Below are 15,554 nucleotides of genomic sequence, written 5' to 3' on the forward strand. Positions count from 1 at the left end.
AATTCTGAGACCTTGGGATAGCGGATATTCCCACAGTGCCACCATGTAACCAGGAAGCACTGTGGGGAGTAGGTGCTGTAGGACATACTGCCAAAGGGACCTAGAGTGACAACAGTACCCTGAGGTCCTCTGATTAGTCAAGCACCCTATTTAACCCACCAGGGTGGCCCAGAAAGTTTTTTGGGCAATCACATAGACTTCTGGTCTGCTGCAACACCAGACCTCACCCTGTGTCCTGATCTCTGGTCTCTGATCCCAGCCTGACTCTTGCCTCCTGACTCCAGCCTGGTATTACCTCTGATCTTGGCTCTTCAAGTACGGTCTGACTCTGACCCCAATTCCTGCCTCCTTATTCCAGTCTGGTACTACCTCTCATCTCTGGTCTCTGATCCCAGCCTGACTCAGATCCTGACTTTTGCTTATTGAATCTAGTGGCCTTGCTGGAGCCCTAAACATAACAGTGTGAACCAAAGTCTATGAACCAGAGTTAGGCCTGGCTTTGGCAGAATAGTAACACACCAGCTATTGGCTAACCAAGCACATTCCTGACCGGTGAGGACAGTACAAAAACACTCAAGAGTTCTCAAGTAACCATGTAAACAAATTCCCAAGAGGTAGCACAGGAACACACTGACCCCTCATAAGATAAGGAGGGTAATGACAGGATAATGAATGAGGATGTTTTGTTCAAACTAGCAGGTACAAGGTATAAGGGCAGAGATGAAAGTAAGCTGGTCTGGTACCTTGGACCAGACCGGACCATCTTCCCCAGGCTGGCGATTTAAAGGGCCCAGGGCTCCCGGCGGCAGCCCCACGGGAGCCCTGCTGCCACTACCCCGGGGCTTCAGCAGCAGGGCTTGGGTGGCGCTTTGGAGGGCCTGGGGCTCCCTGCAGCAGCCAGAGCCCCTGGCCCTTTAAATCCCCACAGGAGCCCTGCCGCTGCTACCCTAGGGCTCAGGCAGTGAGACCCTTTAAATTGCCGTCCAAGCCTGGCTGCCAGAGCCCCAGGGTAGCAGCGGCAGGGCTCTGTCGGCAATTTAAAGGGCCCAGAGCTATGCTGTGGTAACAGCCAGAGTCTTGGGCACTTTAAAGCACCCCTGAGCCCTGGGGCTCCCAGCCACCTCTGCAGCTGGTAGCTCGGGGGTGATTTAAAGGCCCTGGGGCTCCCAGCCACAGCCAGAGCCCTGGGGCGTACATGTGGTAGTGTCCCCATAACTCATTGGACAGGACACTAGTACCATGCTTTGCAGACAATAAACCTGGCTGAGCACCTTTGCCAGCAAACTGAGCCTGTGGTCTGTCTTTCTGAATAATCTCAGGGTCTGCTGAGTCAACATACTGCACTCCTTGTGAGATCAGCTAACACCGGAGCTCCAATAGCAGCATTAGCAGCATTAACAACTGTGCAGCACCAGCCATGCTCTGTAACACTAACAAAAGAACCCAGCTCTAGTGATTCCGCCAATCCCTGGTCACCAACTACTGTAGCTGTGACCATATGGCTCGGTCTCTTTCACTGATGTCCCAAACAAAGAATGTCTGTCAGAATACTGTCAATCAACACATCTTCCACCCACCTCAGGCTTCTCTTTTGCCTTATTTTTCTTCCAAAGCAGTAGCTTGCAGGGCTTCCCCCGGAGCTTCCCGCCAGAACTCAAAAACCAGACAAAAATACAAACTAAGTAACTTCTGCACACCTCAGACTTGAGCTTTTGGTCCATTTCTAGTTCTCTGCTCTTCTACTGAACGCTGAGCCAAAGGGCTGCCTCCCTGGCCTTGCCCTTTTCCCATGGCCTACCTCAGGAGCTAGCTGCACTCCTGTAGCTTTCCCACAGTTCTCCCTCTGCCTGGCTTCTAGCAGACCCTTTCCACAGAGAGGGCATTCCAGACCACCTCGCTCCTGGGTCTCCTCCTCCCACCTGCTCTGAACTCCAACTCCTCCCTGAGCCTGACACATCCTCCAGGTATAATAACAGGGGGAGGGCAAACAGACCTCTCAGGCTTTAGTTAACCCCTTCGCAGTTGATGCAGGGTTTATATACACCATCATCACAAGTGGTAACACCATCTTCCTGCTCCTAACCAATAGTACCCTGTTTATCTACCTGAGGATTATTTTAGCCTTCTTTGCCATCACATCATGGGAGATAATGTTCAGTCAGATTCTATCAGGACCCCTGATCCTTTTAAGAGTTTCTGCTTTCTAGGGTACAGTCCCCTGTCCTGTGACCTATGTTTTTGAGTCCTAGACATATGACTTTGCATATAACTGTATTAATGCATGTTATTCAAGTGAGCCCATTTTACCATGCAGTCTAGATTGTACCGTATAACTGATCTGTCCCCTTCATTATTTGCCACTCCACCAAGTTTTGTGTGATCTGCAGACTTCACCAATAATGATTTTATATTTCCTCCCAGATCAGTGATAATCATATTGAATACCATTGAGCCAAGAACAGATTCTTATAGAACCTCACTGCCCCTATTTGTTAATAACTCCCCCTTTACATTACTTTTGGGGACCTGTTAGTTGGACACTTAAATCTATTTAATGTGGGCTACATTGATTTTGATCAGTGATAATATTTTAATCAAGATGTCATGTGGTAGTAAGTCAAACATCTTACATAGGTAGGTGTAGTTATATCATGTCAATAACACCTTTATCAACCTCATTGCAAACCAATGTCAAGTTTGTTTAACAAGATGTATTTTTTATACAAATCTATTAAATAGGATTAACCATATGACAATTCTTTATTAACTAAGTCTTGTATCAAACCTTCCATGGTTTTATCTGGGACTGACATCAGGCCCACTGGCCTACTTATCTGGGTCACTATTTACCCTTTTTTAAATATTGGCACAGCATTAGCTTTTTTCCAGTCTGATGGAACTTCCTCAGTGTCCAAGATTTGTTAAAAATCAATATCAATGGTTCAGAGGGCTCCTTGGTCAATTCTTTTAAAACTTCTGGATTCAAGCTGATTTTAAAATGTATGTCTTAAGCAGTCGCTGTTTAACAACCTCTGCAGTTACTGCTAGAATATGGCATTGTGCTTTTTCCAAATACAGAACTGTGACAGAATCAGGCCAGATGGTTACAGGAGAGTGATAGAAAGCAGATATATTAGCCCCAGGTTAAGTAGGTCCCCTTTCCCTGGGTAAGGTAACAGGGAAGGTTCCAGAACAATCAGGAACTTTCTGGAAACAATTAAGGCAGACAAGCTGATTAGAACACCTGCAGCCAATCAAGAAGCAGCTAGAATCAATCAAGGCAGGCTAATCAGGGCACTTGGGTTTAAAAGGGAGCTCGCTTCAGTTTGTGGTGCGTGTGTGAGGAGCTGGAAGCAAGAGGTGCAAGGAGCTGAGAGTGAGAGGGTGTGCTGCTGGAGGACTGAGGAGTACAAGCGTTATCAGACACCAGGAGGAAGGTCCTGTAGTGAGGATAAAGAAGGTNNNTGTTTGGAGGAGGCCATGGGGAAGTAGCCCAGGGAGTTGTAGCTGTCATGCAGCTGTTACAGGAGGCACTATAGACAGCTGCGATCCACAGGGCCCTGGGCTGGAACCCGGAGTAGAGGGTGGGCCAGGTTCCCCCCCAAACCTCCCAACTCCTGATCCAACACAGGAGAAGCTGACCCAGACTGTGGGTTCCACCAGAGGGGAAGATATCTGAGGTGAGCAAATCCACCAAGAAGCACAGAACCCACCAAGGTAGAGGAGGAACTTTGTCACAAGAACAGAAATATTTACTGAACATTTCTGCCTTTTCTGTATCATCAACAATTTTACCATCCTTCCCTAGTGGCACTTGAGGGTTCAATTTCCAGATCCAAGATCCCGAATTACAGCTGATGGGGCCCTGGGATGCATACTCCTCAGGAGTGGGTAGGCAGGATCCTCACTCAACATGGTGAAGCTAATCAAAAACAGCTGTCTTCCCTGCCTAACCTGAATTAGTTAGAACAGACCAAGCCATCTACTTGGGATCTCCTAAAGTAATCTGGAAGGAAGGAAGAGAATTTCAACTTTGCTCTTCAGAGAGGAGCCTAGAGGACACTGATGCTTTGCACCACTACTCCCTGTTATAAGTTGGATAGTTGAAAACAAGGGTTAGCTACAGCGACACACAAAAGTTTCTCATTCTTAGGGCTTGGCTACATTGGCACTTTACAGCGCTGCAACTTTCGCGCTCAGGGGTGTGAAAAAACACCCCCCTGAGCGCTGCAAGATGCAGCGCTGTAAAGTGTCAGTGTAATCAGGGCGGCAGCGCTGCACACTACACCCATAAGGGATGTGGTTTACAAGCAGCGCTGGGAGAGCTGTCTCCCAGCGCTGCGGCTCTGACTACACTCACACTTCAAAGCGCTGCTGGGGCAGCGCTTTGAAATTTCTAATGTAGCCATACTCTTACTATACTTCACATAGTTTTATATAACTAATTAAATCAGTCTTGAAAATATAAAAGTCTGTTTGCCCTTAGCAAGTAACTTTTTTTAATAGACAAGTAAAATGTTAGTTTTTAATTACAATTACTGCCATTGGGATAGTGGATTAGAAGATCTGAGCCTAGGATGATACATTTTTATTACAATTGTGCAAGATTTAATTCAATAGGCACAAAAGAAAGCTTCTGGTTCTGATGCACTTGTTCAAACTAGTGTGAATAAATCAACTGAGGTAGATAATATTTACTTGCCTAAGAATATTAACGGCAATTCTGTAAAGCACTAACAGAAAAAGCATGTTTGGGATAGAGGTCGTCTCGATTATCATTCAATACCTAATCCACTGGAGCAAACTCCTCTCATAACTGGGCTTGAACAAATAAGGTAAATGAAGCAACACTCCTTTTCTGTCAGAAACTAGTTGTGAAACCCTCTGTAGTACTGGTCTACATAGAGAACAATAGTCTGCTGCTGCTACTAGTTACCGCAGGGGTTCTCAAACTGGGGGTTGTGCCCCCCAGGGGGTCACAGGATTATTACATGAGCGGTCGTGAGCTGTCAGCCTCCACCCCAAACCATGCTTCACTCTAGCGTTTATAATAGTGTTAAATATAAAAAAAGAGAGTTTTTAATTCATAAGAGGAGGGCACACTCAGAGGCTTGCTGTGTGAAAGGGGTCACCAGTACAAAAGTTTGAGAACCACTGAGTTACCCCATTAGCTCAAAAGGCAGAGACCTGTGCAGTGGATCTAAACGATAAGCCCTGAATTTCTGTATGATGGAATTTGTTTTTCAGTTTACTTCTTAAAATAATTTAGGAAATTATATACAAAACTGTGTTAAATGAATGTTAAGGTTGCAAAATCAAGCACTCAAAAATCAGGAAATGACAGTGTTAGTTTAACCATATGATTTTAGTTTGGCTCCCTTACGTGTCTGCATTATGATACAGTCTCTAATTACATCAGCACATACTATTTTTTCCACACTAGCTCTGTCTCATTCAGTGCACAGGATGGATGCTGCTCAGGGACTGAATCAGGTGCAGGTAAGTGCACCAGTGTCTTTCATTCTGGCATTTCTTAACTGTTGAATCCTTGACTTTGCAACGTTAATGTTCTTTTAATGTAGGGTTTTTTATGTAAAGAGTAGTTATGAATTCTATCATTAGGTTGCCAGTCATTTCCATTATAATAATTTGGCTTACAGCAGGTCTTTGAAATTTGGTAAAGAGATAGTCCTGGGGCCAGGAAGATGTTATGATCTGGGAAAGTATCTTCATTTACAATATGTGTTTTCCTCAGTACACATTGTTCCTGGTTTGCTGCCAAAACCCACAAACATTCTATTGGCACTTCCCTGGCACCTTACTTCAGCTTGCCACACCCAACTGCTCTGGACCAAACAAAGGCACAATGGATCATCCACCTATATTGTCAAGTACCCTGCAGCTGAGAGCTAACTGTGTGGTATTAAAAAAAACATCAAATTATAAGTTTGAGTCTTCCCTTTTCCAGGTGGTCGTAATAATTGTGAACTTCTTACAAATCTTGCTATTGAGCAAGCCCTTCTACCCAACTGAGAGATAACACAAGCTAGGAAGAGGCCAAATTTTGAGCTAGATTGACTCCCAGAAAAACCCTGCCAAATCCAAGTGCTCAACTATGCTCTCTGAAAAACAGGGTTACTAGTGTGGATGTAACTCATTGTTTCAGTATGCAACACACCCTTCTCAAGTGGCTAGTTCACCAAGGACAATAGCTGCTGTAATCAATCCTTTAGCTCAAGTGCTCCAGGTCTGTGCTGCAGTGTTAGAAGTGTAGGGTTCAATTCTATAGGACAGACAGGGGGTCACAGCTATATACAGCAGAATTTGCTTCTATCTCTTTTCTTTTTTTAGCTAGGAGTCTAAGTATGAAAAACATATGTAGAAATAAAACTACTGTGGTTGTAAAGTTAAAGGTTAGAAAATGCCAGACTCCCCTTTCCTCATGCAAACTTAATTGGGACCCTTTGTGCTTATGCATTATGATGGTTTTTAATTACATGATCACCTACTATTTCTTTCCACAGAACTCCTGTCCCATTCAGTACAGAGAGTGGAGGCCGCTCAGGAAATAAATCAGCATTGTGCAGCGAAGTAGGCAAAACCAAAAAATGCTCAAGATATTAGACCAGCACCTAAAAACACTAAAAAATGAGTCCCTGGGAAGAGCACGTCGAAAACGGCAATAAATTGGACTGCTTCAGTGATCTGCGCAGAATGATGGCTTTGGCAGACACCTGTGATGTATACAAATCTATGGCACATTCTGACCAGATCAGCGACTGTAAGCTAAAGGTGGAAATAGGGAAGTAATGTAAGCGATGTAAGTTATATTGACTTAAAGTGGTGTCCACACTGTGCTATGTCGGCAGGAGACACGGGGCTTGGCTACACTTGCAGATGTAGAGTGCTGTGAGTTAAACCAGCCCTCAGAGACTGCAGCAGGGAAAGCGCTGCCATGTGTTCACACTGTCAGCTGCAAGCGCACTAGCATGGCTACATTTGCAGCAATTGCAGTGGCATTGGGAGCACTGCATTATGGGCAACTATCCCACAGAGCACCTCTTCCCATTCTGGCGCTGTGGCTTGTGGGAAGGGGGCAAGAGTGGGTGGGGCATTCTTGGTCTTGTGCCAATGCCCTACAATGCATCACTTCGCATACCAGCAGTCCCTGTGCTTCCGTCCACATTTGACGCCATCTTTCAACGTTTTTTGTACTGCACGGTTTGTCTTTCCTTTCGGTCTGCAGGAATGGATCCTGAACTGCTGAGGAAAATGCTGATGGGTCTTGCCAGCACGTCACAAACTGCAGTCAAGTTACTCCTTAAGCTACAAACTGACAGTGAGGAGTCCGATGATGATGTCGACTCGCATAACGCATACAACACGAGATTGCTTGTGCCATTCACAGGCATGCTCTCCACAGTGAAACGCAGCTTTTGGCTCGAGAAACAAGCACTGAGTGGTGGGATCACGTCTTCATGCAAGTCTGGGATGACGAACAGTGGCTGCAGACTTTTCGGATGAGAAAAGCCGCTTTCATGGGACTGTGTGCTGAGCTCACCCCCACCATGTGGCGCAAGGACACAAGATCAAGAGCTGCCCTGCCGGTGGAGAAGCGGGTGGCTATTACAATCTGGAAACTGGCAACTCCAGACAGCTACAGATCGGTCGCTAACCAGTTTGGAGTGGGAAAGTCGACCGTTGGAATCATGCTGATGCAAGTTTGTAGGGCTATTAATCCCATCCTACTCAGAAGAACCGTGACATTTCACATCTAGGCATGCGTGCAGCCCTAACCCTCCTCACCCCAAGAGCCTGCACTGAACAACTTCCTTCCCAGAATAAAAGCTGCTTACTGGGCACCTCCTCTGGTGTTTGTTCTTCCCCAACCACTGGTTGCCACTACTGGCTACCTTCCTCCTGGCTTGAAAACAGCTCCTGGCTGGTTGCATCTAGAGATTCCAGGCTGTCCCCCTCCTCCTCACCACCTTTGCTCCTGCTTTCCTCCTCCTGCCTCATTGAACTGGGCTCTGAAGTGTCCATGGTGGTCCTCAGAGTGGAGGTGGAGTCACCCCCCAGGATCACATCCAGCTCTTTGTAGAAAAGGCAGGTCACAGGCTCAGCACCGGAGTGGCGGTTTGCCTCACACGCTTTGCAATAGCGCTGCAACTCCTTCAATTTAACCCTGAACTGCATCCCGGTCATGGTCCCTTTCCATCATGTCCCTTGATATCTGCCCATAGGTATCGTAATTCCTATGGCTGGAATGCAGCTGGGACTGGACAGCTTCCTCCCCTCAAACACTGATGAGGTCCAGCATCTCACCATTGCTCCATACTGGGGATCGTCTGGCGCATGGAGGCATGGTCACCTGGAAAGATGGAGTGAGAGCACTACACGCCTTGCTGAGCAAACAGGAAGGGGATTTTCAAAATTCCCAGAGAATTTAAAGGGCGGGTCTGATGGTTGATCACCTGAGGGCAGGGCAGTAGCGTTCACTGTGATGACCAGAGTGGCTAGAACAGGCATTGTGGGACACTTCTGGAGGCTGATCAGAGCACATTAATAGACCACGGCATCCACACTGGCACTGCGGCGCTCTAGCTGAGGCGCAGCAAGCATTATACTTCTTGTGGAGATGGATTACCAGTGTGGACGCATCATGAGTTAGGATGCCCGGGGCTGCTTTAATGCGCTCTAACTCACAAGTGTAGCCAAGCCCATAGCTTCCGCCTCTCACGGAGGTGGAGTAATTATGCCAATGGGTGAGTGCTCGCCCGTCAGCATAGCATGTCTTCACCAGATGCACTACAGCAGTGCAGCTGCACTGGTGGAGATACGCCAATGTATCATGGTAGTGTAGACTTTCCCATAGTCTGAAGCCAGAAGTGCAACTGTATAGCCAGCATGACAGAGGAGCACAAGAAAGAGATTTCCTCAACTGAATTACCAGGAATCATAAAAAACACCTATCAAATGGTTAAAGGCCACCCTGTAGCTTTCTGTCCTCTTGGGGGGCCTCAGAGTCATTCCCCAAGTTGTGGCAGGAACAGACACTCAATACACAGAATACATAATTCAATGTTTCTGTTAAATACCCAAACCAACAATTATTAATAAGCACCTCCAGCCACCCCGCTGCCACAGATACCTAATCAAAAATGACGAGGAAACCCTGTGATTAACCATGGCAGAAAGGAGATGCTAAAGCCATCATAAACAGGGGAGTGGTGACTAGGAGGAGGAAGGTGATCGTGATGGTCCCTTCTGGCCCATAGTCTGTGAGATGTTACCGCTGTATACAGCACTGGGGAGAGCGATGCTGACTGCTGCATACAGTTCTGCAGTCTAGATTTGGGAAAGAACATTGAAAAACTGGAGAGGGTGCAGAAGCGAGACACAAAAATTATTCAAGGACTGAAGAAAAGGCCTGATCATGAGAGGCTTACGGAGCCTTATTATGCTGTACCTCCATGAGGAGACAATGTCAGGTGATAAGGGGCTCTTTAATCTAAGGGAGGCGGAAGCAGAACAAGAGTCAACGGCTGAAAGTTAAAGCCAGATACATTCAAATTAGACATCAGGAACAAATGTTAGCAGTAAGAGTGATTAACCATGGGAACAAACTAACCCAGGTGGATTCTTCATCTCTTAATGTCTTTACATCAAGATCTGATGCCTTTCTGGAAGATATGCTTTAGCCAAACATGTGTCATTGGATTCAGTGCAGGGGGAACGGGCCTGTGTTATGCATAGGGCCCTACCAAATTCACAGTCCATTTTGGTCAATTTCACAGTCATAGGATTTTAAAGATCATAAATTTCATGATTTCAGCTATTTAAATCTGAAATGTCATAGTGTTGTAATTGTAAGAGTCCTGACCCAAAAAGGAGTTGTGGGGTGGTTGCAAGGTTATTGTAGGGAGGGGGTTGCAGTACTGCTACCTGTACTTCTGTGCTGCTGCTGGTGGCGGTGCTGCCTTCAGAGCTGGGCAGCTGGAGAGTGCCGGCTGCTGGCCAGGAGCCCAGCTCTGAAGGCAGAGCTGCAGTCAGCAGCAATGCAGAAGTAAGAATGGCATGATATGGTATTGCCACCTTTACTTCTGCGGTGCTGCCTGCAGAGCTGGGCCCTCAGTCAGCAGCTGCCACTCTGCAGCCACCCAGCCCTGAAGGCAGCAACACAGAAGTAAAGATGGCATGGTATGGTAGTGCCACCCTTACTTCTATGCGGCTCCTGACAGGGCGATGCCTTCAGAGTTGGGCTCTCACTCAGCACCTGCCACCCTCTGGTCGCCCAGCTCTGAAGGCAGCAGTGGAGAAGTCAGGGTGGCATGGTATGGTATTGCCACCCTGACTTCTGCACTGCTGCTGGCAGGGCACTGTCTTCAGAACAACAGCTGCCACTCTCTGGCTGCCCAACTCTGAAGGCAGCACAGAAGTAAGGGTGGCAATGCCACGATCCCTCTAAAATAACCCTGTGACACCCCCACACACACACACACAATTCTCTTTTGGGTCAGGACCCCCAATTTGAGGAACACCGGTCTCCCCGGTGAAATCTGTATTGTATAGGGTAAAAGCTTACTAAAGACCAGATTTCACGACCGGGGCAGGAGGGGGAGAACAGATTTCATGGTCCATTACATGTTTTTTATGGCCGTGAATTTGGTAGGGCCCTAGTTATGCGGAAGATCGGACTAGATAATCTAGTGGGCCCTTCTGGCCTTAAAATTCATTAATCTTGCCCTTCAGGTTCATTTCTTGCCTTCTGTTCCTTTCCCCTATTTGGAGGTTTGCATTCCCCTTGGGAATCTCTGTGACAGAATTAAGTAGCCTCCATGCCAAGTGTAAGGATTTTAATTTCTTCCCTTTTCACTTTATGCTCTTTTTGACAAGCCTCCTCATTTCTGGGAAGTTTCCCCTTCTGAAAAGTCAGTGCCTCTGGGCTAAATTTTGGTATCTTCCTTTGCAGATGTAGAACGTAATTACATTCTTTTCGCTGTTCCTTAGTCCTAAATAACATGCAGGAGATTGTTAAAAAGTAACTCTAGTTGAGCCACTATGTCAAGAATAGCTTCCCCTCTTGAGTGCTCCACTACTACTGCTCCAAGAAGTGGTTGTTTAAGACAGTTGTTTTCAGCCATGGGAACAGTACGTACCCCTGGGGTCTTCCAGGGGATACATCAACTCATCTAGATATTTGCCTAGTTTTACAACAGGCTACATAAAAAGCACTAGCAAAGTCAGTACAAACTAAAATTTCATACAGACAATGACTTGTCTATACTGCTCTATATACTATACGCTGAAATGTAAGTACAACATTTATATTCCAAATGACTTATTTTATAATATATATGGTAAAAATGAGAAAGTTACCAATTTTTCAGTGATCGCGTGCTTGTATTTTTATGTCGGATTTTGTAAGCAAGTAATTTTTAAGTGAGGTGAAACTTGTGCGTATGCAAGACAAATCAGACTCCTGAAAGGGGTACAGTAGTCTGGAAAGGTTGAGAGCCACTGCTTTAGAAAACAATTTAGAAACAGAGAAAAGGACTAGGAAGATCTAACAGGTTTCCTAAAACTCCAGACAAGGATTGTGGTCAACATCTCTGCTCCTCATGCACAGGAAAATGAAAACGAGAGATTTTTTTAGCACTTTTTCAAAATTTGGCCAGTTTTGTCACACTTTAAAAACAATTGTCATATTCTTCCCCATTCCACATTCAGCGAGTGTGGAAGACATTTTTTTTAAACATTAAATCATATCACTAAAATGGGGTCAACATTTTCCCTCTTCTCCTTTATGGAAAAATGAGAACTGCACTTTGTGAATGAAAGAATCCAGGGAGAGTCTGTTCCTGGCTCATGCAAAACTATTAGCCACCCTTGAGAGCTGCATGGAGCAAGAAGGAGCTGGGCAAGATACAACATGATTCAGAAGCAGAGCCTACAGATTTATGAAACACAGAACCCAATGAATACTTAATCCTGCCATGCATGCAGGGAACTGGACTAGATGACCTCTCAAGGTCCCTTCCAGTCCAGACCTATGAGATTCTATGAATCTGAGCTGACAGGCACTATGCGAGGAGCCTATCTAGAGGGATTAAAGAGTTGTGGAATACATGGTTTGAAGCAGAGATCCAACCACCACTGATGTTAAGGGAATGATTCTCACTGACTTTCTTTGATGGGAGCCTGTCTTGGCCCCAGCTGCATAAGGAATACAGAAGAGCAGGCAGTAAAACACTTTCAGTCCCCCAAGATATCTACAGCTTTGTGCTTCACCTTTCAGGTCAGGCTTACATGTTAGTAACCAAAACTTTTTAAACCTGCGCTCTGAGCCTGCAGCTGTGACCCAGACAGAACCATCATTAAGGCAGTCTGGTCCAAAGAGGGCTTGCAGGGTCACCCTTTTAGATGTCAGTGAAAATCAGAAAATACTACCAAAAGATCCTAGACACATGTTATCCACCTTGTCCCAAAATTGAAATCCTCCTTTGAATTTGATAGTCTCTTTCTATAATTTGTTTACAAATTCCCTTTTTAATCTGATTATTCCAGGGTTAGCTCAGGCAAAGACCACCTGTTCTTAATCTTTTACAAACTGGATTGAATCTCGTAATTTGAATACAATAAATGTTAAAAAGCGAGTAAAGATACTTGACACCCCTCCCCCAAAAGTACTTGTTATTCTAACTCAGGTCACCTTTGGGCATTTTGGCCATTTACCTGTGAGAAGAGGTTCAATCACAGAGCAGAGAATGAAGATGAGGCTTGTGAACATTTCACTCAGACTCATTGTCTTTGTCGGGATTCATGCCATGTAGTTGGGCTCTGAGTTTCCTCTTCTCAGAGAAGGAACACCATTCATTCTATCCATGCTTTGAGCAATGTGGTGATTTTGAATCTCAGCACAGACTTCGTGAGGATGTCACTGCAGCGTGGAAACTGATCCTGTAATGATCAAGCCAGGAACAGGCATCTTGATGCATTGCTTAGGAGGGCGTGGCCACAAGGAGTGCCAGGGATGACTGCATACAATCATCTGCTTAAAGGGTTGTGCAATTGCCCAACTAGAACAGACAAGGCTGTCCCTGTTTTAACTGAACAGCTACTACATGTATTAAGGTAGGCCATTGCACAGGTAAAACCAGATTCTTTTGCCTATTCTATTGCCCAGACTACTAGCCCTGTAATTACCAAAGGTGAGGAGTATCCCTTCCTGGGTACCTCATAGACACTCGATGCTGATGGTGCAGTCAGTAGTACCAATACTGCAGCACAGACCAAGGTCATGAAGTTCTTTCTGGTTGCCTACATGCAGAACAATAACTCAATGTTTGAGGAGTCTGTGGGACCCAGCACATCTCCCGAACCTGCACTGGTTGAAGGAGACATAATGTCAGCCCTCTAGCTGAAACAGCTTCCATTGGAGTTCTCTCCTCCTTCCTAATGAAAGAGACAAAGCTGGAACAGAGATCAAAAAGAAAGCCAAGACCAACAAGGGGGGAAAGGAGAAATCTTGGATGAGAAAAAGAGCAGCTAAAAGAGGTACTTAACTGAGGTACCAACAGCTACATGACAACAACAGGTGTAAACTTGCCTCTGTCGTCCTTGATGGCATTGAACACCTCCAGAGCCAAGTCCCACGCAAATATGTCCACCACGTGTACAGGGATAAGTGGGAGATCGAAATGCCCTTTGATGGGTTGGGCCAGTTTAGATCTCATGTCAGGGCTGATAATTTGGCATTTAACACCCTAATATCAGCTAAGGAAGTATTAAGAACATAAAAGAGAAGAATGGCTCCAGGTCCTGATGGTATCAGTTTGAAAGATCTTGTCCGTGTGGACCCTAACAGAGATATGTTGGAGGGGCTATTCAGCAAATGGCTGATTACAGGTCCTAATGGTATTAAGGAATGTCTGTCGCTATTGATCTCAAAAATGATGGACCAAGAGCAGCTCAAGGATATAGCGAACTGGAGGCCTCTTATCATCATTTGCTGTGGCTTTTCCAGAATGTTGAAAACAGGCTGGCTAAAGTGTGCCCATTAAATGAGAAACACAAGGATTTATTGTGGCACCTGGCTGCTCAGAAAACCTGAATGTTCTTCACATCATAGTGAAGCAGACAAATAAGGACAAAAAGCCCCAGGAAGTCATATGTATAGATATAGCCAAGGAATTCAATGCAGTGTCCCATGATCACATCATTTGGGTGCTGTAGGGAGCGGCTTGCACCAGCACATGGTGAACACCATTAATGACTCCTATAGGAACATCCATACTCTTATAGAAGTGGGGAAGGAGCTCACACCTCCCCATTGGTATCAAAGTCAGGGTCAAACAAGGGAATCCCATGTTACCACTGCTAATTATCCTAGCTCTTGATCCTCTGATATTAGTGCTAGAAAAGTCTGGTAGAGGATTCTCATATGGGGCACAGAAAGTGACAGCTCTCGCCTTTGCAGATGATTTGGTCTTGCTCAGTGACTTGTGGGAAGGCATGAACGGGATCATTGACGTTCTGGAGTTCTTTTTCAGGCTATCCAGCCTGAAGGTGCAAGCTAGAAAATGCCACAGATTCTTCCTCAGCCCAACTCATACACTGCCAACAACTGTGCAGCTTGGAAGATAGAAACAGATGGGCTGAATATGATAATACCAGGCGAGCCTGAGAAATATGTTGGTGTGAAGGTTGATCTATGAAGTGAGTTCTTCAAAGCTGCACTGTCTGATAAACTTGACACCTGGCTTGAGAAGATTGATAGGATCCATCTCAAGCCTTTACAAAAACTGACATGCTGAATGGCTTCACTGTCCCTCAGGTTATCTATCTGGCAGATCCATACCGATTGTAAGAGAACTCCACTAGCTTCCCTCAATAACAGCATGAGGACGGCCATTAAGGAGTGGCTTCTTCCACTGACCAACACCTGCATTTGTGCCAGATCCAGGCATGGAGGTCTGGGAGTGATGAGACTCTCTAGCCTCATCCTAGCTATTCAGGCAGGGTGATTGCATAGAGAATTGCATGTTCCAAAGATGAGACATTTCTGAGCATTGCATTGGCTAGTACATTGAAGAGGAGTTCAGCAGACTGTGGCTGGCAGCACGTGGGAATGAAAAGGCAGCACCTCTGATAACAGACCAAGTTCTGTTTTTTGACAATATCAGAATACCATATAGTGTCCTTTACCCATTCAATGAGTGGGAGATGCTGGCTCCCAGGGTCAAGTACCCAATCCCCTGTAGCTGGACAGACTTCTCTAACGGAAAGAACTACCACGCTAAGGAAGCTGGGTCAAACACTTCATAACGATCCAGTCAGCTACAAATGGATCAGGAACCATGTGTTTCAGAGCGCCAGTTCCCAACAGCCTTAAAGTTGAGAATGAATGTGTATTCCACCCAGGAATACCTAAGGCATGGCAAAGACAATCCCTTAGTGAGGTACAGACACCGCATAATGGTGTGGGAGTCTAGAAACCAGGCCTACAGAGCTGCTAGGCAGTTAGTAGCTCCATGCTGCCACCTAGCAGCAGC

The sequence above is a fragment of the Chelonoidis abingdonii genome, chromosome 9 (genome assembly GCF_003597395.2).
Source record: "Chelonoidis abingdonii isolate Lonesome George chromosome 9, CheloAbing_2.0, whole genome shotgun sequence".
Taxonomy (NCBI): domain Eukaryota; kingdom Metazoa; phylum Chordata; order Testudines; family Testudinidae; genus Chelonoidis; species Chelonoidis abingdonii.